This window comes from Dicentrarchus labrax, unplaced genomic scaffold (assembly GCF_905237075.1).
Source record: "Dicentrarchus labrax unplaced genomic scaffold, dlabrax2021, whole genome shotgun sequence".
NCBI lineage: Eukaryota > Metazoa > Chordata > Actinopteri > Moronidae > Dicentrarchus > Dicentrarchus labrax.
This window is the reverse complement of record NW_026136720.1, coordinates 4,020,399-4,046,336: the sequence shown is the minus strand read 5'-3', so window position 1 is coordinate 4,046,336 and position 25,938 is coordinate 4,020,399. Positions and strand designations below refer to the sequence as shown.

General features: G+C 40.4%; 1 long non-coding RNA gene across 2 annotated transcripts in view; it reads right to left on the bottom strand.

Moving 5' to 3' along the window:
- Positions 1 to 23,185, bottom strand: part of LOC127352594 (uncharacterized) — a 34,282-nt gene extending 11,097 nt beyond the window's left edge. The window contains exons 1-2 of one of the 2 annotated variants that reach the window (XR_007881139.1): positions 22,988 to 23,185; positions 22,714 to 22,836 (exon numbers count right to left, since the gene is read on the bottom strand). This is a non-coding gene — a long non-coding RNA (uncharacterized LOC127352594). The other variant, XR_007881138.1, reaches the window with a different exon arrangement.
- Positions 23,186 to 25,938: the final 2,753 nt, after the last annotated feature.

Below are 25,938 nucleotides of genomic sequence, written 5' to 3'. Positions count from 1 at the left end.
TATTATCCATAAGGATTCTGGAAGCATCCTTAGCATGACAAACAGAAAATGCCGCCTGATAAGCAGGCAAGTGGTTAGTTTGGTATGTACAGTGCCCAGGCACGTTAAAATTCCTAAGAGCAACCCTGACCTCCTTTAAAAGATGCATCTGCTTGTATATTGCAGAGACTACTTCAATTTACCTCATCTAACATTAAAACCATCTTAAAACAATAGCAGTCTAATCTGTTCTCGTGTCAGTGGATGTCAGGTGAGGGACCGCAAGAATGACTGTGCAGATAAAATATTCCAATAGTCACAATAATATTGCAAGTGACATATTAAAACGGGGAAGTCAAAGAGAAATTCCCCCAGGAAATTAATTTTACATGTCAACTGCCTAGCGAGTATTGTCAGTGTTGAGTCTGAATTAAGTATCTTTGTTTTTAGCGAGTGTGGGCTTTAATCGGCAGTCAAACAGAGGGAAAGGGGGCAGACTGAATGCTACGCTTGACGGGAGGGGGGGAGGCTCTGAGAGACGGGGAGAGAACGAGTGTGAAGCGAAGATAGAGAGAAATAATAAAAAAGATAGAAAGAGAGGAGTCCTTCCAATAGCTCCCCTGTGGCCAATTAAACACATCAGACATCTTTCTGCTGGAGGAATTCAAATGAGTAATGCGTGACAGTTTGTGTGTCTCTAATATTGTGTGTGTGTGTGTGTGTGTGTGTGTGTGTGTGTGTGTGTGTGTGTGTGTGTGTGTGTCATACAGTATAAGCTTGCTTTATCTGTAATTCTGCCAGAGTGAGACAGGCAGGGTAAGAAAGGCAAGTGAGAATAAATGTGTGATCTAACTATTGAAGAGACTGAGAGTGATGAACACTCGCTCCCCTACTGTGCTTCTCCTACTGGGCTGCTAGGAGGTGCCAAAGAGGTCACAAATATGTTTTTTCTACTGGCAAGAGACCAATTCCTGAAGTAAACCATGAATTGGTCTGAGCCGTGACATGTGAAAAAGCTTTCCGTTGACAACAGTGGCTCTATTAGCCCTGCTTCTCCTCAAATTGAGGCCAGATTCGAGCAAAAAGTGTTGAAATAGTTCATTTAGAAGGTGAAAAACAACTTAAAAGGCTATGGATTAGTAAAACGAACACTTAGAAAGTGGCACAGGGTGGGTTGTGTCTTGCTGGGCTCTGCTCTAGGACTGGTAAATGAACTCCCTAGTACATTGAACTCAACAGTCTGGCGATGTGCAAGTTGCAGCCGACAAAGACAGATTCCTAACTTTGTTTTTATTCAGCAATATGTTGCTGGAACTGAAAAAATAAATCAGATCTGAGCAGTAATGCTTGCAGTGCAACTCATACAAACAAACGTCTGTGCATTTATGCACTTGCAAGAACGTTATCAGCATGTAAAATATGCTGTACAGACACTGGCTTATGGCTGCCTGTCTGAGGCCAACTCGCCGGAAACGCACTCACACCCAGTCATCAACCTCGCTTCGCTTTCATTTGAGCCACAATAGTGCCTCGTGCTGACCCGGAGATGTTTATTCTGAGTTCAGGTCACATGCAGCGAACACAATTTACACCTTGATGGCAGAACAGTGGGCAGTCTGTGGGATACGTTATCGTCACAGGATAGCGCGTTACAAGACGCACTTTATTTGCAACCAGGTACAGATGTTTGTTCCAAAAACCTGAATATTTATCTTCAGCCTTGATCTCACTCTAATTTTACAGTGCATCCACCACACATACTGCGCCACTGGAATTTCATTGGCTGACCCCTCCCCTGCTGAACTCACATTCTTTGAGCTGAACCTGACCATCTCAAACAGACACCAGCCCTGAGCCAGACGTGGTGGTTTGATTTGTGTGTGTGTGTGTGTGTGTGTGTGTGTGTGTGTGTGTGTGTGTGTGTGTGTCTGTGAGTATCCAGTGAAACCGACCTATAAATAAACTGAAGGTCATTAAAGGAACATTTACAGCTATGGCAAGATTCTCCTAAACCTGTGCAGTGTATGTGTCACTGAGTCCCACAGCACTTGCAATTTTTATCCAGTTTAATTAAGTCTAATTATTATTGACAGCTGATTAAATAACAGTAATAAAGGTAAATGATCCATGCTTTAGTGTAGTATGAATTTAAAATGATTTGATGTTGGGGTGTTATAAATGGTTGCATCATGACTCATTTAGTTATAAAGAAATGCAGCCAACAAAGGAACCTGCTAGGAACCAAACCAGCTACTAATGGACTTTTCTTTATTAGTTTCAGTTACACTAATATTAAAATAATAATGAGTGAGGGGCTAGAGTTAACAGAGTTAATGGGAAATCTCAACACAGGAAAGTCTTGTGTGTAATGTTATACTGTGTTAAATTCTCCTTGCTGGTTGTTCTGACACATTCAGAATCATTACCATGTTTGCAGTAATCATTTAACAGGTAGCTGATAATATACAGATATATATGTATCTAAACAGTTAATATCATAACCATGCGATGTTGGGGACAGCCCTAGATTCTTATTTTCAGGTGATTAAACACTAATAAAAACATTCCTATGAATATTATATTACATTTCTACCTAAATGTTACACACTGGACCTTTAAACACTGTTTCTGTTTGACTATTTTGTGTGTTTAACCAACTTATTGCGCATGTCTCCAAACATCAAATGACAATGAAGGTCAAGGTTAAATCCGTAAAGTTAAATTCAACATTGTGACAGCAGGTGCACTGGCCTGGATGTCAGTGACGTCTGTGTGAGCAAACAAAGCGGAAGCTTGGAAGGAGTATTTACAAGGCTGGCATAGAAATCCATATATGAAGTGTGAGCAGTCTGTCATATGCAGTGGACATTTCCTTGCAATTTCTATTTTTAGTATTTGATGCTTGACACATTAGGGAGGATTAGCAAGCATAAACTGGCTCAACCACGCCTATATACTCCATAACCGCCTGGTCTGTACGGTGATTTTCCAGAACCCGGTGAGCTGTTTTCTAGTGATTAGCTGGTGAAAACCATTTAAAACATTGGCTCTTAAAAGGGTTGCTCAATATTCGTGCAATAGAGGCAGTATACAGGATGCTTGTTTTAACAGTAGTCAAATGCAGTCAAACAGTCAAATTAAGTCAGACTCACAGATTTAGGCTTTTGTTTGAAATGATCCCTAGGGCTGCTCATTAAAACATCATATTTGATTATTTGGACAGATATTGCAATATGATTAACGATTAATGTGGGATCATTTTTGCATCACAAATTTTAATTTTCTCTGAAAAAACTTTATTTGAAATTAGCATTTTGGCTAATTGCATCTTGGATGATTTGAATATTGCATTTGGCCATATTGCGATTTTCGATAATATTAACTGTGCAGCCCTTTAATGCTCACAACAAACAACACAGGGAAATGGCAGAGGAAACAAAGTATCACCTTACTGAAAGAAAACATAGAACCTGAAACCTGACAATATTAACAGCACGCACTAGACAAAACTAAAGATCAAGGTATGCAGGCAGGCATATTGGATCCACTTCGGACAAATAAGACATACATCTTTTTATTGGATTTTAGTCCTTCTTCTATTCAATTTTTTAAAATCAAAATCCCATGTCTTGTGGCCCATCTGTTTTCCGCTCACATTGGAAAGCTATTTTCCTTCATCATTCTTGTCTCGTCACATTTTCCATCAAGCTCTGTGCCCTTTGGTTTTATACGTGGATTGGAGTGCCAAAATAAACACTCAACAACTAAACAATCTTTGCTTTTTCATATTTTTGTTCCATCTCGGTATAAAATTTGAATCCCCGTGGACGCACGGCACTCTAAAAGGGTGCTCACGCAAACTGCGCGCGCCGTGCATGCCACACATAAAAGAAAACCCTGCATGCATGTGCAAAATGCACAACACAAAAAACACTGCTCCAGTGTGCTACTACTGTCAGAAAACAGCACCAATGAAAAACAATAAAGCCTACAAACATCTTTTGAGTATTATTTTATTATATATTATTATTAGTAGTATTATTTTCAGTGTTTTGATCCTAGATTGACCTGATGAAGATCCATCTAGGATAGAAACGAAACAAATCACACGATTAAGGCATAAACCCTTGCAATGATATCTAAAAAAAAAATGGTAATAGTCACAGGTAACAAAGCTTCTTTCTTTCTACTACTGATTATGTTGTGTGTCATATTTTATAGTACTGACTGTGTTGCACGATGCTGCTAAAATGTGAGGTTTGTATCTATAGAGATTTTAATAAACACGCAGTAATGCCTTGAATCTAGAGTCAGGGGTGAACAATAATAATAACTAAATCTCTGTCTTGTAGCATGTTGTGCATGCAGTGGTTACGAGTTTGTTTTCCACGTTCTGACAGCAGCATTCTGCTCAGCTCTTCAACTTCTGTGATTAAGCAGAGTTCAGCTAACTGGGTAATGTGAGCCTGTGCACTCTCATTGTAAAGAGGAGTGGAAGGCAGTGCTGCTGCTGAAACAACTGAAGAGAAACAGAGAAATGTGGTGGAGTTCATCCGGGGCCAAACGAATGGAAATGCTGTTACTTTCTTAATTACCTTTAATGAGATACATTTTAATTAATTCATGAAACAATACTCGTGCACTATGTCCTTTAAAAACGGACAGAGTAAAACAAAGGATGTGGGATTTGCAGACTGACAGCACTGGGTTAGCTATGGACCTATTTAATTAGATTGCTATGTATTCTTGGCTTCCTTTAATATCAAATAACTTCCTCTATCTCTATTTTACTGTGCCGATCACTCAGCTTCCCTTCTTCTTCCACGGTCTGCTTTCCACCAATCATCAGTAATCATCATTCTCTCTATTCAAAAAGTTTCCATGCAACTGTGATTTGACTGGCTGCCTCTCCTCTTTCTCATCCCTCACTTTAGTATTTGTCAGCCGATTCATTTTTATCCTCCCCTTCCTCCCTCTCGGTGCTTCTCCACAGGCCTTCAATCTGATAGCGCAGATATATACTTGACCACCGAGTCACTGCTTCGAAGTGAAAGGACAGCAGCTCTCTCTTCAGTTGTTCACTTGGATTTCCTTTTTTTAGGGGGATTTATGAGTCGTTACACCCTGTATCTGAATTAGATCGCATCGCATTTGTCCAATCACTGGAAAAAATGGGTGCACTTAAAGAGCACTTACAATATTTCTTCCCTGACAGTCGAATAAAGGTAGCGGTGAAGTGGCCTATCACCAAAAACAATCACCTCTTTCTCCCGCTTTCATCTCCGTGCTCCATTTTTCCTCACACTTCTTTTTCTCTTCATCCCCCTTTCATCATCGTTCTCTCTCTTTCACGTCCCACGTGGAAGGGCTTCATATATAAGATCCCGCCAAAAATGGGATTTCCATAAGTACTGTATGGAAATTCCACTCAGCCATGCATCACATGAGTTTAAAAGGGCTTCTGTAGAGAACGTAAATGAACAAGTTACTCACAAACTCCTCATTTTCTTTCTTCCATTACAAACTTTTACTCTTAGTTTGAGCACCTCTTGCCTCTCTGTGCGTCACTTTTCACGTCTGTCACATTTCTGTGGATCTCAATTATTTGTTTTTAACACTGCTCACATTCACACACTGCTCTCACACACAGGTCTTATGCCAGCACTTTCATAATTAAACACTCTCTCGTCATATCTTCCATACTGCCTCAACCTTGCCTCAAGCCCCCATTACTGCCCGCATCTCGGCACCTCCACCTCTTCTCCCTCTCCCTCAGTTCTTCTTCTTATCATTCAAACCCCTGCTGTCACGCGCAGATTTTTCTCACACTCCCTCCCCGCTCCCTTTTTAATCTTTGCTCCATGCTGTAATTTCCTCTGTAATTTGCATTTAGGCGAGTGCTGCGTGACCTATATGCACCTTACAATACTGATCATTTCCATTCGTTTCACACTGACTTTACACGCCTTTCATGCCATCAAGGATTGGTTCTTCCACATTGGCAGAAATTCTCACTGTGAGCGTGAAATCCCAGTTGGTGATATTATATGACTGTTTAGTCCTCAACAGCACTGATGTCCAACAGTAATTGCTGTTAACAAAATTCACAAGAAAAACAGTTTTTGATTTATTTTGAAAATGGAAACAGCACTTACACGAGAAAAATACAAAAAAAGGTTCCAATCACCTGAACAAACCTTCAACCAGGACTGGCTGCACGAAAGGTAACTGGAACTATAAAGGCCAGTTTACCAGTAAGTTGAGGGTCGTGTAACCAGCAGGTGTAGTTTAAGTTTAAGGAATGGATTAAGCTTAAGTTTGTTGTGTTTGTTTCGTTTAGCATAAACTGAAAACGTATGCATTCCTTAGTTTGAGGGGTTTATAGGTTACGTAGCTACAGGTTTCAGTATTTCCATCTTTTCAGGGTTACGGAAGAATGAAATAACAGTCTAAACTTCTACAGTTAATGGATAATCAACTGGTGGAGATGCTGACTTTTTGCCTGGGACATGCAGCTTTAGCCTCAGACTAAGTATATATAGCGCTTATTTAAGACCTTTTACAGAGTTCTCATTTTAAAACGAGTCAGTTGTAAATATTACAAAGTCAGAAACAACATTTTCAACAAGCTCACAGAGCTAACAATAGCTTAGGCAGCAATGGATGAAATCTGCCAGCCAGTCGTCTTGTCCGCCCGCATAAATGAAAGTTGTTGGTTAAAAATGAGAAGCCTACTTTTACAGTCTCCAACTGTCTGAAATCGTCTGAAATGGTGTGTGCGAGAACAGGAAGCTTGACAGGTCTAATCAACTGTAACTGACAGGATTGAGGCTGAGTGAGTGGTCAATTCTGGAAGCTGTTTTTTTTTGTGAGCAGATGTGTGATATGTAGGACTGAAAGGCCAGTTTATTCAAGTTTTCAGTCAAAGGTTGGGCAAGAAACAAGACTACCAAAGTACACAGATGGCATGTCTGCATTTGTACGGTGCGCCTTCATTTTTAGCCACACACAGAGAGCATGAACCAACCACTTGTCTCTCTTCCCTCTCGTCTCGCTGCCAGCCCTGCTAGTGTCTCTGGGCTTTTCCTTCACTCCCCTCCCTTCCTTTTCTTTCCATTAGTCTTCAGTCCTGAGAGAGGCGAGAGGAATACAAAAGGGAAGACGAGGAGGAGAGTCCTTCGTCCTGAGGCCCAGTGCCAGCTGCTGCTGCTGCAGAGACTATCCATCCAAACGCTGGCAGGCAGGGATGACACTGCTTTGGAATTCAGCCCTGATGCAAACTCGGTAAGCCTGCCTTGATAAACCCCTGGGCTCTCTGGGTGCTATGTGACGCTTGGACCTGGACAGTGATAACAGAAGTTACTGCGCTCTATACACAATGTTACCATTGTTGGGCAATCCCTTATCTGCCATGTACACAGATGGTGAGAGGTTTTCTCATCTTTCCCGCCATACTTCCACATTAGTGTACAATAGATGTAATAACACACACACACACACACACACACACAACCCAACAACAAATATCAAACATTTACTGATGCCCAACGAGTTAGAGCCCGCACCACATTCAACAACCAGACTGATGCCCGTCCAAAACAAATCTGCACCTATGCTTACCCCATTCACTGGATGCAATTACTGTCCAATTCAAGGGGCACTCCACCAATTTAGTACTACATTTCCATAAAGTAGATGGCCCACGACATCCATATTTTTAATCCTGTGTACAAGTCAAGCTCCAAAAAAGCTGGTTCCTTCAATGCCCATGATGTTATGTTAGATTGCTGCCAGGTATTTTCACAGTGCAGGTATTTGACCCTGATGCAGTCATCATGGGTATCAGGGGTGGAATGGCCCTTTAAGGAGTTGTTCAGATGTTGCGTCCTTTCATTGCAACTTCTTAGAACATAGCAAATGTGGTGCAGGTCATGTGACAAGAACTGAGCAATCACCTCCACAGGACTTAACACAATCCGGCTGAGAGGTCAGCCAAACTGAAGACGCTTTTATTTCTCCACACAAATCGAGCAGAGTTACTGCGAGAGGTGCTGGTAATCGTAATCCATGTCTCTTTCTTTGGCTTTTAATTAGTTAGGTCAGTGAGGCTTACTGCTAAATCACTGCAACCTCATCATTATGCAACCTGCACAGGTTTTGGTGAGTAACGTCAGGTGTGACAGTAGCACAACCTGCCAAACGCACTGTTGCAGCAGAATGAAACTACACTGTAACACTGGGTGATACATACACCAGATGAACCGGTATAATCACCCGTATGATGTGAATTTTTATATACCGCCATCCCCATGCATTGCTGAAAGGACTGCCATAACCTTCTGTTTCTTGTGCAATAGAACATTTGAGAAATATCTCTTGGATTACTTAAATACTTTGAGTATTTTAATCAGGTTATACAACTATTTAAAAATACTTTGTTTTGAAAAGGAAGCAATGTTGTTGGCATATGTTTTATTTTTTTAAAGTTCTGTTTATCACTAGGTTGCAGTTTGCACATTACAATCTGTTTACATTCTGATTCCTTTATATATATATATATCATTTTGTGGAGCCAAGAAAACCCTACAGTAATCAAAGCCTTCAGTAAATATGTGATGGCATTAAAATGTTTTTATGTGCTATGTCTTCCTGACATTATAAACCTATATGCAAAAACAAAACAAAAAACTGTGACATACAGCGAAACCGCCAAGTTATCTATGTAACTTACCTCCATATAAATAGGTAATATAATATTTTTGTTTGTCATTATAATGGGAGGCCTCAGTCATTCTTGTCAAACTGCTACAACGACAAGATAAACTTGAGTCAGCGGCACAGCTGTTGTTTGTGTCACATTATTCACAATGCACATACACACCACCCACATAAGCAAAACTATCTGCATAAATGCGTCTATTAAGTACACAGCATGGCAAATCTTGTCAAAACAACAATGAAATAGTGCACATCTGACATGCTTTAATTTTAAAAATACCAAATATATTCAAGTACTACTTCGCTGAGTTGCTTCTCATTATTCAGCTTTCTTATTAGCCACAACATAAAAGCTGCAGCTGTTAACAGAAAACTGCTGCATCAGATCAATCTGATACAGAAAGAGTAAAGCAGCATTAGATTAACAACTGTAATTAACAAGAATGAGCTCTGTGAGGTAGGAGCAGTGTCAGCCAGAGAGAGAATAAGTTTCGACCTAAGTTGAGGGAGTACAGTCAACATGTTGTGGTGTGGATGCACACGCTGAACAGCGGACAGCTTTCAAAGACCGGTCTCAGCTGAGGAGAGTTCAAAACACTTCTGCACTTCAGGCAAATTGCAGTAATATACAACGAGGTATGTCTGACATCACTTTTTAATAGCTTAATTAAAGAAAAAAAACACCCCCACTATGTCCCAACAGGAATAACGTTTCTATTAACAATTCTGTTTAGATGAAGCATTAGGAATGAAGAAAGGAACTCAGTGCACCATAGGGGTTTAATATATGAAAACCATATGCTCTAATTTCTTTAATAAAATTAGACACAATGCAACCAGCATTGGCTACTTCTGAATAATTAAGTGCTGATTTAATTTGCCTCATATCTTCAGTGATCAGCAAAAAGCTGCATTCGGAGAGATGGACGATATGTTAAAAGCTTCAAACTGGCAACCTGATGCCCAAACTCCTTCTCGCCCCTCTCCCACTTCACGCCCCTCCTGTCCCCCGCCATGTTCTCATCTTCGATCGCCCAACTTTATTTTGGATACTATGTGTGTTCCTTTATTTCAGATTTATTCAAATTATCGAATCAGAATTCTTAAATGTTCAATGTTGTCGTGAGAATATATAAAGTACTGAATATACTCCCAAACACACATGCACACAGACACAGGGCAGTTCCTGTTGGTTTCGATTAAACACACCCAGTTATGTGAACTAGAAGGCGTATGAGCGTTAATCCAACCTGTCTTGATTCACGATCAAACAATGGCTGAAATCGATACAGCTTTCATGTCATGCATAAAGTCAACTAATGAGTACATCTTAAATTCAAGTCAGGTGGTGGTTCTCAGCGAGCAAAGTCCCTCTGGATTTGGAGGGAAGTCGATTAACTAGGCCTCAGCCCTATACGTTTCTTGAAAAGGGAGCAGGAGGGATCCTTTTGCTTCTCCTCACTCACTCTCTCCCTTGGGTGCTCTTTCTCGCTCCACAGAGAGATGAGAGGGTGAGAAGAGACAAAGAGATGAGAGGGTTTCTGGGAGGCAGATGAGATGAAGTGAACACTTGACAGACAGCAGCCCAGGGAAGTGCTCCTGTCTGTGCTGTACAACAGAGAGACAGACAGAAAGAAAAAGAAAGTCACTTTTTGAGGAACTTGAGGAACAGAGCCAGCAGCTTATTCTGAAAGAGTCGGGTTAACCGAAAACACTGTAGAGGCAGGCATGAAAATCGGTGACATGAGCGTTTCTGGTGACAGTGTTTTCCGACGAAATGATCTGGTCATAAGACTCAGATCAGTGAGTTTCATGGTACCAGTAATGATTGCCGCTACCAAAATAGCAACAGCCACATCAACTGCTCGCTAGCTGGAGCGTTCTCAGAGCTCTGATCATGAGTGAAGTGAAAGAGTTATGATGGCTGTCTGTGCATGCGCTCCCATGTGGCGACAGGACATTTAAAGAAGGTACGATAATCCTGAGAGAACAAAGCCCTCGGTAAGCTGATGTGATGGCTGGATCTGTCTTCCTTCCTGCCTCCCCTCTGGAACAAAACAAGAGGGACGCTTTAATGGGTGTGACATGCAGACACACATGGACTGATCTGAGCTTGTGGATAGGTACAAACACATACACTGGAAATAATCAGAGATACTACTGCTGTGTGATATCATGTAGGATGGGCTACTGAAAAAAAAAAAAAAATTAATTCATACCCACTAGGGATCAGAGTCATGAGAACCAGTACTACGGTACCAAGTCAATACCAAAGTTTGTAAAACCAGAAGGTTCTTGTTTTTCTACCGTACAGGTACCGGGGGTTCTCTTCTTCTGGATTTGACGGTGCAGCATTTCCGTATGCAAGTATTCTACTCTGCCATTAAATGCCATAGAAACACCTACTAGCATGGAAGAACAACAACCCGATGAAGATGGCGACAGCTCGGCCTCAAATCGTTAAAAAGAAAAACAGTAAAACTGTTCTCGCATATGAACAGGGAAAACAACTTGCCCGATGTGTTCTCAGATGTTGGAAAGGTGTTGGGTTTAGGCGAGGGGTCGCACCTACAGAGCGTGCAACAGTAGGAGGAGGAGGAGGACTCATCTGTAATGATGAGTCTCAAAATGACCACAAACCATGAAACTGTAACTGTGATAGAAACAGAGGACAGAGAGACGGAGCTGGGATTTTATGACTGAGCTATGAGCAGGACACACAAACTGTGGAAATGTGATGTTTTCATATCACAGAGGATGAAAAAGGCATTAAAACCTGAGACTGTAGGCTGATATGGATTGGCAGAAAGTCTATATGAATTATGATCAGCTAAACAGTGCAAAGCAAACAGGCAAGCAGAAAAGAGCATGTTGAGTAGCTGCTTCTTTTATTCTTATAATATTATTTAAAGGCTACATGCTACTGTTTTTTGTAATGCACAAAGAGTTTTAATAACTGTGTATGTTGAAGTAGATGGGATTTATCGTTTTGTTTTTGGGGGGGCTTTTTATTGTCTCTAATCCATAGTGACAGCTAAAGAGGACGGGGACAGGGGGGACAATACGCTGCAAAGGGCTACAGGTCAGAGCCGAACCCACAGCCGCCACAGCATGGACCCAACCCCCGGCACACAGGGTGCCAGCTCCACCAGGCGAGCCATCCAGGCGCTGTGGTATCGAATTGAGTATCAAGAATTGTGGAATTACTCTGATATTAGTATCAACTACTAAATTTGACATCCCTACTATCCAGAGACATACAATACTTACATATGCTTCTACCAGCGATGCCAAAGTTGCATTTTCACAAAGATGCATTGGTATTTTACCTCTGGCACAGCCTCTCACATTGGACAGACGGAGTCATCCCTGTCACACTTCATCTCCCAAAATAATGCCAGAATAGCTTTCTTATACAACCACAGTGACATATTGCACCGTATTACATAAAATAGCCAGATTCTTCGCAGCAGGTTGGTACACAATTGGTTGCTCAGGGGCTACTTGGGGGGAATCTGAGACTGTCACCACAAGTGACTCAAACAGATACCTGCAGGCAGTCCTAATCATGCTGACAAGTGGCATTTTCCTCTTCCTACGATGCTACGATTCAGAGAGAGAGAGCAAAAAAACACACGGCACACCGCTGAACAAATGCCATTATGAATTTATGGCAGCATAGAAAAGTCAACCCGTTTTATTAATTAATTAAAACCCCCATGTCATCCCTGCATGAAAATACCGAATATACACTCAGAGTCCAGTTTATTAGCTACGCCTGTAAAATCTGATGCAATCCAACACAACAGCTCAGCCATGAGTTCTACCTTTGCAAAGATGATAATTTTCAGACTGTCAGAGAGGTGTCAATTTATACGTTTGTTATTCAGGTTGCAGTTGGCAGTGGTGTTGAACTGGACCGTATTATATTGAGAGAGTGGGGCGTTTCAATAATACACAGCCTAGTACAACACCACCACTAATGACCTCACTGATAGAAATGAAGTTCAATTAACAAAAACTGGTCATTATAATCTCTGTAAAGGCAGAATATGTGATAGAGCTGTTGTACTGGATCGCATTAAACTATATAGCTGCACCTAATAAAGTGGGCTGGGAGTGTACGTCTATGCAACAAGTTGAATTTAAGTCTCTGTAACTGTCATGGATACCATTTACAATCTGCAGTTCTTCTGTAATAGGCATTCAGTGCATTTACATTCTGTTATTATCTGAGTTCAACAAACACTCCAAACTCCACTCTACCATGAATGAACACAGCAATTACCACCCTATTGTTAAAAGACCCTACCGGTCTATCTAGTTACCTTTCCCCTATCCCTACTCCACACAGACATTCAAATTATTAGCAAGACTCCAGCAGCCAAGATTTAAACAGTTTTCCCACTCCTCATACATCCCACTGGCAGGCGTTTCGCAGAGTTCTTGCCATGCAGCACTAATGTCATATCATTTAGATCGAGTGGTGGATGAAACATTGAAAAAAGGCACCCGGGGACAGAGCAGGTATTAATTAGGGCATCTACTTGGTAGACCATACCTGTTTATTCATCTACATATCTAATGTTTTGTTTGTTCATTTCCATCTACGAACGCCCTGTTCTTGATTGGAAGCAAGTGCATCTGTTACCAAGCCCATCTGTCTTATACCCGTCTGTCACCACAGCTCTCCTTTCAGTAAAGGGACCATCAGTTTGACACCTCGTTGCTGCGTGTCTACCTATTTATTCAGTGCACGTTGCTTCTGAGTGTCTTGTGCAATTGAGCCATCTCCCGTTGTGAGTAATGCATGTGGAGGGCGGCAGACGGAGGCAGAGAGAAAGTAACCTTTTTGGGGCTGTATCAATAGGGTGACCTGTGTGTTAACTCAGTCTGCAATCCCTCTGGGCCAAAGTGATAGGGACTGCATTATCAAAAAAAATCTGAGAGGGAAGAAGCAGAGAAGAGAAGGAAAGTGAAGAGGTGGGAAGAAAAACAGACTAACCCAGTTAGCTTCATGTGGCTCTATTAAAACTCCCTAGGTATCAGATTAACCTAGTTGAAGCTTTTCCTGCTGAGTTAATTAGACAGATTGGAAAGGGCTTCTGAGTCCTGCCACTGCAGATTTCTAATGATATGATGAACATCAACGGCCACAGCCTCAGAACTGGGTGTGTGAGCAGGATGGTGATCTGTAACTATATTATTCAGCTGTGTTCAAAGAACCCTCTGCAGTGCAATGCGCATGACTGCCTGGAAATCTAATCGGGTATTTGGGCATTGATTTCATCAAGCGGGAAACGCTGGAATGCTCATTGTGTTTTGCTGAGTGTGGAGCTGTAAACTGACTGAACTGAACTGACTGAATAGTATTTACTGGCGCTTCTGGTCCACTTGTTTTGACACCTTCATGAAATAGACCAGAGGGTAACCACTGCAATTGCCTCCAGTCTGCTTTTAAAAAGCATGAAGTGAAACACGAAGGATGAGTCAGTCAAGAAAATTTAATTCAGTTCAATTACACAATACCACGCAGAAGCAACAATTTGGACAATCACAGCACTATAAACCTGGTCACACCAGCATTTAAAACAGTGAATACCATCAATTTGAATGGAAATGTATGGGAATTAACTGGACATTACTGTCATATGCAGACAGAAACAAACCTTTGGACCAAATCATAAGCAAACATTATTGTAAACCCTTCAAATACAAATGAGAACAATCAACAATTTTTGAACTAGTTAAATAAGCTGACTCATTTAACTTTCATTGAACAACAACAACAAAAAAAACCTTCCTTATCCTCTCTAAAATAACGTATTCTCTCCTCCAGCCTCCATATATTGTATTTAAAGCATGTGCTTTGTCTCAGACAGTGCAGCAGTGTTGGCAGTAGTGTGGGCTGCACATGCGATGGAAGTATGCACTGAGCATGCCGAGGGTTGTAATATTACTGAATTCCTATTTAATGGGATGCTGGAAAATGATCTGCACATGTGATGGAAGAATGTGCTGCTCTTCACTTCACCGCCTAGTATTGCTTTTGTGTATTGTCCTCCCAAATGAGGTCAACACTACAAAAGGGGCGATTTTTACATTGAAATTGTGAAAACATTTTCACCATACCTCAAATTAAAGAGTTTAACTGCCTTTAGAAAATTTCTGAAAATTGTCCGGAAATTTACCGACCCTTTGCAACCCTAGGTAAGAAAGAGAATAAGTGTCTTTGCCAACTAATCCTTCATGGTAATAAGGCAATAATATGTTCAGTACTGGTCTGTATTTGGTTTATTTGCAGAAAGACAATTCAAGTCAAGAGCTCTGTGGAAGAGGGCACTTTAAACAGTATTTGTTTGACACCGTGAGTTTGTCTGAATTAACCCAAAACATTCATTCAGTTAAAATTCACTGATTTGATTGAAATGGTGTTTTTGTGTCTCTGCTCCGTGAGCACAAATAAGTCCAAAATTCCCCTGTCATCCACTGGGGATTGTGTGTGCTTTTATCAGCAGTAACAGCAGCGATTGATTCGCAACTAGACAAACAGTGTGGAAATAAATGGACTGACGTTGCCTGTGTTATCTAATCTGATGGTTTGAGTAGCTGCCTGACTCCTATTGGAGAACTAATTAGAGATAAACAACAATACCAGATAACCATCAATGGCGTGGCAAACAAACGAAGATCAACACGAAAGTCAGACTAAATTGATTTCCAGTAATTTATATATAATTAAATAAATAACAGTACAGTACAAGTACACAGCTTTCTTTGGTTTTACACTAAGTGGTTTTTAGCATTGATTCAAATACCCATTTGAATAAAGGAGTTAAACGTGAGTGAGAAAGTTAAGTAGTTTACAATGATAGGATAGAGTGTGTGTGCGTGTGTGTGTGTGTGAGAGAGAGAGAAAAAAATACAGTCAGAGTAAGTAGTTTAAAATGATAGGATTATCTCTCTCTGTGTGTGTGTGTGTGTGTGTGTGTGTGTGTGTGTGTGTGTGTGTGTGTGTGTGTGTGTGTGTGTGTATTTGGAGGGAAAAAAAGACTACCATGCACCATGCGCTCCGCATCATGTCAAGTCCCGTTCATTTTTTGACCGTGTTACTAAGCATGTGGTCTCACAAGCTGCAGGGGTTTCCCATTATACCCACCACAATGTGAAATCAGCCTTATGGTATCACAAGTCTTTCATGATGGGCCCATAAACTTAACTTCACTGGAGGCCTTCTACCTCAAGGCGGTGTTTAAACTAGATGCACATCGCACAATTTCTTCAGCTCATTAAGCGCTCAATTCGCTGCCACAGCCAAATTTGCACAGACACAGTGCCCCGAGAAAGCTTTCATGAAGAAGTTTGGAAGTTTAAAATTGTTTCTTGATTTTTAAACCCTTTAACACTGATTGTAAATTGTTGCGCACAGAATGAACATAATTCCTTTCCTTTGGACGACCAACTACAGAATTTAATTTCATTGGAGCCAAAGTTTTGGAAGGGGACGGTAATCACTAGTACGGCTGTGTACTGGCAAGAATCTGGCAATACAATACGTATCGCAATACAGGGGTTACAATTGAATTTATTCCGATATATTGTGATACAGTAAGCAAATGCGATATGTTGCAATTTAAAAAAAAAAATCTAGTTTTATGAAGTGTCATAGTATAAAATTGCATTTATCACAGTCCATGTAACATCCAACGTCATAGACCTATGAAAAATCGATATGCCAGTATTTCAGAATCAATAAAATATCACGATTCAATATCTTTCGACTTTTTCTCCCACCCCTGATCACTAGGGCTGCAACAGTTTGCGTATTCGTGCCGAACCGCCATTGAATGGTGCGTCACACTCCAGTGCACGCAGCCCCATGCAGATTACACGGTATGTAGACTGATGCGGTTCGCAAGCGCGATTGCCACACACTTGACATACGGCAACACCCAGATGAAAAGAAATGTACTCACAGTACTCACAGCGACTGAGCCGAACCATGGCTTCTGTGTACCGTTACACCAACACACATCACACGCTGCATTTAGTAGAACTGGCTTGTAAGTGGTATTTATTTTAGGATGCCTTGTTAGTAAGGGTACACACACCAACCAGACGATGGTAGGAAATTAACAGCAAACGGTTTGTATTCTTCACAGTAAAGTGGTTTTTTTTTCAGTTTAACACATGTAGCACTAAACAGCAGCACCTACGCTTTGAGTTGGCATCATTCTGCACTCAAATCCGTGCTGGGACTAATCCAAACCAACACTGCTAAAAATAATGAATGTGTGAATCAAATGGCGTCTTTGTTCAGAGGTGAAATGCTTTTATTTTAGCACTTAACACATTAACTGTTAGTTTGCTGTGTGCTGACTACCGTGGTTGGCCGGTCACAGACCTTGAGAAGACTCAAGACATTCGACAGAAGGGATTTACATTTGAAATCTGTTCTCAGTATTCTCAGCATGTAGAAGGAGTATAATGAGAAGTGCGAGCGTGTTTGTACACATGGTTTAAAGGTAAGAATCCTATTAGCAACCTCTTGACTATGTGATTAGTCTGTCAGCTTAAGTCTCATGTGCCATAGTACATGCTTGAGCTTTGCCCATCTGCATGTGCATTAGAGATTTGCAGGTTTTATTTGATTTGTCAAACAGTATATGTTTATGTTATTGATTAGACTGTCTACATATGCGGAGATCTAGCCCAGCAAGTTTAAATCTGCTCCTAAAGAGGGGCTCGCTTTGTAAGTACAAGAGCGAATACATACAATATATCCTGTCTATAAATTAAAATCTAAACTGTCATATTCTCAAAACGAGAGTCTTGCCACACTAGCTGCCCTGTCAGATGTGAAGTGGCCATTTGGAGCGGACCACTTGCTTGGCCCCCAGATGTGCATTGTCAAGAACTGCCCATCTGATCCACGACACTGCACTCCCTTGGGTTCTCAGCAATACACGTACCAGTTTTGTTTCTGAGTGTTCAGAAGTTACAGCCCAAAACGTTCTCGTAGCGCCAGAATCTGGTCAAACTGCACCAAATTCAACACTACACTTCCTTGGGTCCTTAGTAATATACTGAACAAGTATTAAGAGATCGGATGAACGGTTGTCCAGAAAATCAAAGGGCAGACATACAGAGACTCCTTCCTTTATAGTTAGATGCTAAAGTCAACAGTTATCATATAAGTTCAGCATGTAGGCAACAATTGCTAATTAGCACCAAACACAAAGTACAACTGAGGCCGTTTTGCAGGTATTTGTATTGTATAAGTAAAATTACTGTTTTGACCTGATGAAGTTGCTTGAAAAGTGACCTGATTACCAAAGTTTTTATAATTCATCATCAGAGCACCAGTGAATGTCTGCGGAAGCTTTTATGGCAATCCATCCAATAGTTGTTGAGATATTTCAGTCTGGACCACTGACACTATATAATTAGTGGACAGAGCTTCTGGGTCTGTGAAGTGAAGTCAATGCGAAAGTGTCCAGCAGTGAGCAGCTCCATGGGCTAAAGTCTGATAGTACTGAGTCTTATAGAAAGAATTTCCCCCATTTCACAGTTGATTTATGAGCTCAGTAAACAGTTTCCTGATAAGTTTATAATCTCAATCTCTAGTTTCAGTCTGCTTCCATACAGCATGATGTTCATTTAGTAACTGATGGTCCCATTTAGAGTAAAATAGACCATAAAGCAGAGTATGCTTTAGGGCGGGGCTACCTTGTGATTGACAGCTCAATCTCAGTGAGTCCGTCTAGCCAACGCACCAAACTCAGATCAAACTGTCAAACTATGAATCAAGATCCTGTTACTGCATTGCCTATTTGCACTTGGTCTGTACCAGTATATTAGACTGGCTCACCGACAGACCAAGAACCACGGCGCTAGCGTGGCTGAAAACCATAGCCTGGATAAAACCTGTAATAATGTACACCTGTGTACCAGGATTGACTCTGATTTAACAGATTTGTACCATGTGGTGACACACTACAAGCAGGTTTTGACAGTTGTGGTAAACAGATCCAGAAAAGATGGACATGGAGTGGGTTTCGTACAGTTTTCATTGGATGACACTTTCTCAGACCTCCAGGGGGTTTATGGTGTGACACATCTGTTGAAATATTACTGGCATTGATGGATTAAAAGCATTGTTGCCTTGTAACAATGGCTGTTATACCTACACGTTAGTTTGTCACTGATTTCTCTCACGGCATGAAATATAATCTGAGGATAAATCAAGTGGTGGAAGTCATCAGTCTTCTCAATATATATACATTTTATTTCATGTATTGCACCACAGAAAAAAATAACATTATTATTTATTACTTTGTGATTGGTCACATCAAGTTGATGTCATTAAAATCATCAAACAAGACAACTATATGCTTATTTCTTCAGCATTTTCATGCTAAAACAGAAACTTTCCACATACAGTATGTATGAGCCCAGACTCTTGATGTGTTTGTACGTGTGTGTGAAAACCCTTAAAAATGCAAAATATTAAACAAAAGGAATTATAAATGAGTCTACTTGGCACATCAGTTTTTGTTTACAACTAGTTTCTTAAATCCTGTGTGCAGATATTTCTGCTGATTTATACAATTCTGTATGTTTGTGTTTATCTTCACTGGAGAACTCATGATAGCATCATAAATTACTGTAGGCTTGGAAAGGAAACTGAGTTGAACAGATTTAGTTTTTTACTGGTCACTTAGCTACTAAGTAGTTTAGTCAATAGTGTGAGTAACCTGGCTTAATATGCCTTTACACAGCTTTATTATGGAGAATGTTAGAGAGAAGAAGAGAGGTAAGAGGTTGACGAAGGCTACGGGTAGATTTAAAACAGTGGATTCCGACAAATTGATCTGTCTGCTCTGATCCTCTTGAAAAATATGACATTAACTGGATCTATAAGCCGAGAGCTGCCTCAACTAGGACAGTGTTGTGTGAGTCCAGGCCAAAACACAGTGTCTATACAAGCATAAAATTAGAATGGAAGGGGTTTAGGTGTTATATTGGCCATGATTACAAAGCCAGGCTCCGCTTTGTTGCTGCAGCATCTAAGCCTCTTTTAAAGCCAGGAAAAATCCAGAATGGAAATTGCGCTCAATGCATTGGAGAACACATGGCGTGTGGCAACACCTGCACGCATTTACCACAGGCTTCATCAGAAAGAGTTAGAAAAACACAATTTAGAAACTTGGTTTGCAAAAGTTAGAATTATGCAAGAGCCTGGGGGGAGAGGCAGCGACAGTGGAGGGGTCTACAGTAACAGGCTGTAGCGTTGGGAGGGTTGTTTCAGTGATTTGACGTCCCTGGGGTGACAGTGTGCTGACGTTTTCGGTTTATTTTTAACAGTTAGATGATTAAACCAGGAGGCCAGGTTGAAGGTTATGACATTTCGTACCATGGATTGCTAAGCTAGTGTGAGACTGGCCCTGCTTACATTTAAGCCCTTGGGGTTTTCTCGAGGATGAAGTGTTGTGTGCTCTTTTATAAATACTAGTGCAGTGCCCGCTCGAAGGGTGCCTGTTTGAGACGGGCAGACTGTTTGGCCTCCGCTGTTGCTTCATGAGGCTTTCTCAATATGATCGAGCTGCAGAGCCGGAGAGCCCCCTGCGGTTCCAGACCCACCGCTTTAGACGCTCTGCAGGGCGACCGTTCTCAGCTTTCTCGAGAACCGCTCTTTTAAAACTACTCCAGACTCCGACACTGGACTCCACAAATAGCTGGTATATTCGTCCAATCACCCGACTTTAAACCCTGACATTTCAGGTGAAGGTAGGGACACATTTAACACGACTGTTAGGGGACGTTGTGTCAGATAAGTCAGGTTTCTCCAGCCACATCATCAGTGAGTTCACTGGTTATCGACATTATTTAAATATACAAAGAAGGGCCTGTTATAAAGTACTGGCATACAATCACCCCAACTTTTCCACACCCTAAACGGCACAAGTAAAATAAAATAATAATAACACACAAAGGCACAAATAAAGAAATGATAAATACATTTTGAGAATATGATCTAGTTAGCAGGTGATGAATGCTTGTATGCTTGTATATTTACGTTTAAGTGACTATTTCTCTGTCAATCTAACCACCAGTATTGAACAATAAAATCTTGATCACAAGTCTGTCTAATTAAAAATGTTGTGCGTTGTAGGGGTGGAACAGCAAATCGGTCTGGATCAATATACTTATATGAGTGCTCAACAATCAAATATAATATAATCAATTTTTAGAATAAAGGGAAGAAGTAGAAGAAAGGGAACTATATCTGGATTTAATCCTACAACCTTGTGTTCTAAGTTACAATAAAATATCATCATGTATATATGTAGACAAGAAGTATGCCAAACAATGCTGTAACAAGATTAAATAATAACATTTTCCAATCATATTTAAGTAACTGTGTTAATGGGCGTAAGTGATATCGTCTCATATCGATCGCAGGCCTCTGAAGCTAATCCAAACAACTGATATCATATTTGTGATTCATAGAAACTAAACCCATAGAATCAGCTGGTGATTCGGATCAAAGAGGAAATGTAACAGTACTTAAAACTCATGAACATAAGATCTCTTCCTGTGTCTACGTGCATCTTCCATCCTCTGGGCGTCCTTCTCTACACACATTAAAGTACATTATTAATCACTAAAAGTTATTTATCTAACAAACATTTACTGTTTATTTCTTCTCTGTTCTATATATTGTACATTGAAGGATCTGCATCTTTATGTATTATGTACAGTTTGTCAAAGAAAACAAGACATTTATCAACTATTGTCTCACTCTGTGTATATATTATTATATTATATATACTGTCAGTGCTCTGTGTCTTAAAAGTGAGTAACAGAAGCGACAACGTTCGACATACAGGACCAGGCATGGGCACAACAACGTGACTCTGGAGGCTCGTGCAGCAACTTCTCTGCATATATGCAAAAATCTGTAGTTTCTGCATACATACCACATCCTTTCCTATGCTACAGACAGTTTCTGGCTCCAGGATCAGATGTTAACCATTACAAATGTTCTTATCTACTGTCCATTAGCAGCAGACGTAATCAAAGAGAGTAAGAGGGGAGAGAATCTGCCCTCTTAATCTTCACCTCTATCACCGAGCAGGCTGAAGCTGCCCCCTTACATCTACTCCATCCTTCACAGCACTCACAGACTGCTGTTGTCTCTTAGCAACACCTCCAGGCAAATCGATGGGAGGGGGGGGCGACAGAGAGATGAATGAAGAGGGAGGAGGTCGGGTGGGGTGTTGTGGTGGGAGTGAGAGGACAAAGGGGGCGAGGAAGGAAGAAGTGGAGAGAAGAAGGGCAAATAGGTTTCAAGTGTGTGAAGTAAAAAAAAAAGGAAAAGGAGGAGACCAGAGGGAGGGAGGGAGTGTAGGGAGGGAGGAGAGGGGGGAGGAAAGTAGGGAAGGATGCTTAAATGTCAATCTCTAGCCAAATGCAATTTAATGTCATTTGGGGATTAAAATGTCAACCCGATAAAAAGGAGGAGACCACATTGTGAGAGCGTGGGGGCTCAGTTACTGCTTCATACTTTTCACAAAGAGTTTGGTTATAAAATATACAACGTGCACTCAGCCTGGAGCTCTGACTTCAAAGTGGATGTCATCTCACTTTTATTAGAATATACACTATATATACTATTATTATAATCTAAAATATATATATATAATTATATAATAAACTCTATATGATGCTGCCTACAGAGCTCACGTATCTGTGTGTCACCCAACCGACCGGCACATTGTCGGGCAGGTCAACGGCAACAAAGCATCTCGGGGCCGGGTACAGAGAGATGTAAAGAGCCGATGGCCTCCGACACCAGCAGCAGACACTGGAGGAGGAAGAGGAAGAGGAGGAAGAGGAGGTGCAGGATGCCTCTTCATCATTAACCACAACAGCAGCACTCTTTTAAAACCGAGCTTTGCATCCACTGAAAAACATTCGCTGCATACATTCACGATGCTTTTGGAGGCTCACCTCGCTGTGCCGGCGGTGTCTGCTGGGTGAAGCAACCCCACAATCAGCGTTGCTTCCTCAGCCTCGCTCGCTGCTCATCTCTGGTTCTCCTCGCTCGTGGTTAGGGTCTTTTTGGGGTTTTTTCTTTTTGCAACGTGAATTTAAAAGGATGAAGAACAAGAGAGAGAGAGAGAGAGAGAAAAGAAGAAGACGTTAGCTGTGCATAAAACGACTGGTGGCACCAGATGATGAAGAGGCTAAATAGAAGGAGAAAAAAAAAAAGAACCCTGCTAACCCGCTCGCTGAGTGAGAGTGAGTGATGAGGAGGCGTCCAATAATACAGGAGGAGGAGGAAGAGGAGGAGGAGGAGGACCGTGGACTGTGCCCTCCAGGACGGCCCTCGGCGAGCACAGGCAGGAGGAGCAGGAGGCGGCGTCGGTTGGTGTCTTCCTGGGAGGGAGGGAAGGTCCTCGTAGACCCCGGCGGCCACCGCTGTCCTGCTCCGTCTACAACTTCCTGTCTCACCCTTTCACAATTAAACATTCGGTGTGGGGTTTAAAACCGTTATTAATAATAATAATAATAATAAAAATATATAAATTATTGAATTTTTTTATGATTTCTATTTCATACATTTTGCCTGTATAAACCAATACAGAAGTTATCTAACACGCAGATCATGTAGACAATCAATACAGACAAAAGAAATAAACGCATTTTATTTTATTTTATTTATCTTCAATACAATGTCCTACTCATCCTGGTGTGTTGCAGGACATCAAGTCATGACTAGACTTACATATTTAAGTATATTACAAGAAGGCTATACAAACATTATCTAAATATATATATATATAGATAATGTGTATATATATATAGTACATTTCTGAAGTGTAATCAAAAGTCCAGTCCATTTGGTCAAATAATTATGAGCCCCGTTTCTCATTATTTCGATTTTTGAATGTAAAATGTAATTTATTTTTTTTACTATAGATGAATAATCTCCCTGAACAAAATCTGCCTCCCCACCAGAATCCTGGACTTGATCTAAAGTTCTACAGTCACCTAATATATACAATTTGAATACATTTATGGCTAATAAGTTTGAACTAAAGGGCATTCCCAAAGCATTTACATACATGTTCCTTCAGGTCCTTTACATTTCCAACAATCAGTCTTACATCTGAGCTTATAAGTCTTAACATTTTAAATGGGGTTCAATAGAAAAACTATTTAGTATCCTAAAGGGAATCAATCTAGGCTAATCTGTTTGCCTATATTGTCATAAATAATATAAATGTTTAACAAAATGATGAGGAAAGGGGATACAATTCTAAAATAACACAGTAATTAGAGAGATAGAGTGGGGAACTATATGTATTTAATAAATATATTTCATTGTCTTTACCGCTTTACTTTGAAAGAAAGCTCACAGGTAGCCTCCTAATCAGGTGAACTCCTTCAGCTTTACTGTAACAGTGGAGTGAATTCCCCACAGAAGATACTCAGAACAGCAAAAACACTACAGTAACAGAGTTCTCGGGGGTTTATCTTTGTATTTTAAGCCCACGATGAATGCTGAAAACAGTCTGAAAATATTTGAATATTCTCTCTGCATTCCTGATGCACTTTTCTCCAAATGTCACACTGAAAGGAAATCCCATAATAACCAGAGAATTAGAGTGAGAAAGAAGTTCTTCATGTGGCACACATGGTCTACTATTTCCCTGTAATTGAATCCTAAATAACTGTTAACTGCTGGCACAAGAATGAGCTCCTAAATAAAAGACTTTTGTCTATAAAACCTCACGAGTCAGCTCAACACGGCGCCGCTGCAGAGGTGATTCTTCAGCGGGATGTTTTAAAATGTGCCAGAGACACTATCGCTCACCAGGGTTGCTAAAAACAATCCTGCTCAGTTTTCATTTCCTGGTTCACTCAGCACATTAAATGGACCATAGAGCCGAGGATCCATCAGGGCTGATATTAAGTACTGTCAGAGAAGATGAGTAGTCTCCTCTCAGAGTGCACTGGATCAAAAGAAAGGCACGGCAATAAAGAAAGTCAAAGAAGTGTTTCCATACACCTGAATACTGTAATGGTTAGTGTATGTGTGTGTGTGTGTGTGTGTGTGTGTGTGTGTGGATGACTACCTCACAACGCAGGAACACCCAATGATCCAGAGAGAAGAAACACTTCTGCTCTGATGTAAATCACACCACCTGACTACTGACTCGGTGCAGTTTAGCTCCTGAGGTTAGTCATTCCAACTGCAATGCAAGGATTCATTAAACACTCGATTTTTACCTTAAATTTCATCATCAAATTAAAAATCTGATCACATTTATTGACAGAATTTTACATGAATTAGTCTTTTTATGTGTGTTAATTGCATACGTTTGTATAGATCAGGGCTGGGCACCAGATTGTTTAGCAAAAAAATACATAAATTAATGAATCTCTCTGTAAATATGTATCTTATTATTAATTATTTGTCATTATCTGAGTGACACTGTCGATTAAGGGAACCTGGGATCTTGGTACCATTTTTAATCTTAACAATAAAATATGATAGATGTTTGCTTTTGGCTCCTGGTTCATTATAAAGTTTCATCATAAATATTTTAGGCACCTCTTTTATAGCTGGAGCAACTGCTGTTCAATGTGATATCACATTAGTGATTAGAGGTTGGAAGGGCTAACTACACTGCCAATGGATGAAGTGTAAACAATAAAAGTATAGTCAATAAACAGTATTGTAACATTATAGTAAGAAAAATCACTTAAACACACACTTTAAAACCAGATGTTAATTTTGTTTTGTAAACACTGTTTATTAGTTTTTCTTTTATCAGTGCAAATAATAAGGACAAGAACTTTGTCTCCAACACCCACCCCCAACCACACTTTCCCAAATGCTTCCCACTGGCTCCAAAAACAGGACAGAAAACTGACAATAATGTAACCAAAATAATAATAACAGTACCAAAATAAATATACGTACAGATACAAGTTAAAAAAAAAGCAAAAAAAAAACCCCCCAAAAACTCCACATAAGTGAATTTACCTCAAAACATTGTTTTGTCAACCAATTACATAAAAATCTTTAAGTAGCACAAACAGGTTAAAAAATATTCTCAATTAAACCACTTTTACTAGTTCAACTTTTTTTGACTTACAAAATATAAGTGTATGTATGAATGTAAACCAATTTAAACTATTTTATTTATTTATTATTATTATTAT